This window comes from Cotesia glomerata, unplaced genomic scaffold (assembly GCF_020080835.1).
Source record: "Cotesia glomerata isolate CgM1 unplaced genomic scaffold, MPM_Cglom_v2.3 scaffold_559, whole genome shotgun sequence".
Lineage (NCBI taxonomy): Eukaryota > Metazoa > Arthropoda > Insecta > Hymenoptera > Braconidae > Cotesia > Cotesia glomerata.
In genome coordinates, this window is record NW_025404192.1 from 1 (window position 1) to 2,721 (window position 2,721).

Genomic DNA, 2,721 nt, shown 5'->3' on the forward strand with positions numbered 1-2,721 from the left:
CGAAATCGGTTCGGTCATTCAAAGTTATTGCGGTTCGAAAACTCAAAAATAGTGTCTTATCAAACTTCTATCAGACTTTTTAAGCTCGAAGAGATCTCAAAATAATACAGAAATTGTACTTTTGAGCTCAAAGAGCTCAAAAACAAAATAAGTGAAATGTTAAGCGTTTAGGTATGGAGTTAGCGGGAAGTTGCAAGGATGGCCTTTAAAGTCAACCGTTGTCCCTAATTTTTTTCAAAATAGCAACACGAAATGATTTTAGAAAGTAAAAAATTAGGAAAACGGTTGACATTGAAGGTCATCCCTGCAACTTCCCGCTAATTCCATACTTAGGCGCTTGAAATTGCACCAATGACGTTTTTGAACTCCTCGAACTCAAAAATACAATTTATGATTTATTTTGAGCTCAAAGAGATTGCTTTCCTATGCTTTTGAGCTCTTCGAGCTCAATAGTCTGCTAGAGATTTGATAAAACACTATTTTTTGAATGTTTAAACCGCAATAACTTTTGAATGAATAAACCGATTTTCACGCAGTTGGCAGAATTCGACGCAGTTTTTTGAGCTTCACAAAGAATCTCAAAGTTTAAATTGATCGCGCAAGGAATTTCAGAGTTATTCCAAAAAAACACTTTTTTCGGTTTTCTTTCGTTCACGATATCTCTCGAGCTAATCAACCGATTTTGACCGGACTAGTGGCGATCGACGTGGTTTTTTTGAGGTTAATAGCTGATTAGCGAGAGATTTTTGGAGTTAAACTATCGAACTGTTTAAAAGTTATTCCAAAACCACATTTGAAAAAATTTTTTTTCAGTTTTCGAAGATTTCTATAGACTGGATAGCTCAAATTGTAAAAGTAGCTGATATGTCTTCGGAAGGTTCTGGTTTCGAATCCCAGTCCGAGCTATCAATAATTTTTTCTCGCATATTCCTATAAATTCACATTTAGATGATCCTCTCCACATTCCTTTCTCAATCCTTTCCTTCCAATATCCTTTCATGTGAATGTGGAACGCTTCACGTAATAATTACTGTAATCCCTATTCTTTCCGCTTCACAGCATTATTTATATTTGTAAAAATGCTTACCGTAAGATGGACGGTGTGGCTTAAATGTATATAGAATGTTTGTTTATAGCCTAGTATAGACCGGATAGCTAAAATGGTAGAGTAGCCGACATGTCTTCGGAAGGTTCTTAAGTTCGAATCCCAGTCCGAGCTATCTAATAATTTTTTCTCGCATATTCTATAAACCTCACATTAAGATGACTCTCTTCACATACCTCTTTCAATTCTTTTCCTACCAATATCCTGTTACGTGAACAACGCTTCACGTAATAATTACCGTAACTCCTATTCTTTCCCGCTTCTCACAGCATTATTATTTATATTTGTAAAAATGCTTACCGTAAGATGGACGGTGTGGCTTAATGTATATAGAATAAAGCGAATGGAAATTTAGTATAGAGCGGATAGCTCAAGTGGTAGAGTAGCTCGACATGTTCTGGAAGGTTCTGTCTTCGAATCCCAGTCCGAGCTATCTAATAATTTTTTCTCGCATATTCTATAAACCTCACATTAAGATGATCCTCTCCACATTCCTTTCTCAATCCTTTCCTAGCAATATCCTGTTACGTGAATGTGGAATGCTTCACGTAATAATTACCGTAACTCCTATTCTTTCCCGCTTCACAGCATTATTTATATTTGTAAAAATGCTTACCGTAAGATGGACGGTGTGGCTTAATGTATATAGAATAAGCGAATGGAAATTTAGTATAGACCGGATAGCTCAAATGGTAGAGTAGCCGACATGTCTTCGGAAGGTTTTGGGTTCGAATCCCAGTCCGAGCTATCTAATAATTTTTTCTCGCATATTCTATAAACTCATATTAAGATGATCCTCTCCACATTCCTTTCTCAATCCTTCCATATCCTGTTACGTGAATGTAGAACGCTTCACGTAATAATTACCGTAATCCCTATTCTTTTGCCGCTTCACAGCATTATTTATATTTGTAAGAAAATGTGGAACGCTTCACGATTTTGCGTGTCATCTTTGCGCAGGGGCCATGCTAATCTACTCTACATACAGCCGCACGGACACCATCGCGGGAATACTCAGGGAAGCTTCATGTGACCTTAAAACGTCGAGATCTGGATGAAAACTCGATTTTTGCAAAAACGGGTGAGAAAACAATGGCCTCCTCTGATTTTTGAAAATCTTTCGATTTTCTTAGCGGGAAGTTAAAAATGGTTTGATTTAAGTGTTTTTACGGTGGTACATTTACTTATATCATTGTATAAGTGTGATATGGTTGAGAAAAGAGTAAGCATTTAAAGATCACAAAATTGCTTGATCTTTGACGAGTCGAGGAGCAAGCGACAACCTCACGTGCTTTCGCGCTTATGAGGCGTGCAATAAAATATTTTCATAGAAGTGAATTTTCCGCAACTGTCATCAACAGATCACACATTTTTAATTTTTACGGTTAAAGCAGACAATTATCTTAACAATTTTGCATGCTCATGAAAAAATTTTTTCATGTGGTTACATATGGCTTTGAAAAATTAAAAAAATTATTTATTATAATTTTTTAATTTTTTTTTAGAAATGTGTACATCAATTAATATGGTGTATGAAAACAAAAATTGATTTAGCAGATGATTAGATTAAACATTGTCGGATACACTTCTTAAAAAAATTAAAAAAATTATCATTT

At 35.4% G+C, this 2,721-nt stretch overlaps 1 pseudogene; it reads right to left on the bottom strand.

Moving 5' to 3' along the window:
- Nucleotides 1-2,020: 2,020 nt before the first annotated feature.
- Nucleotides 2,021-2,090, bottom strand: LOC123274692 (annotated as a pseudogene).
- Between the last annotated feature and the right edge of the window lie 631 nt (nt 2,091-2,721).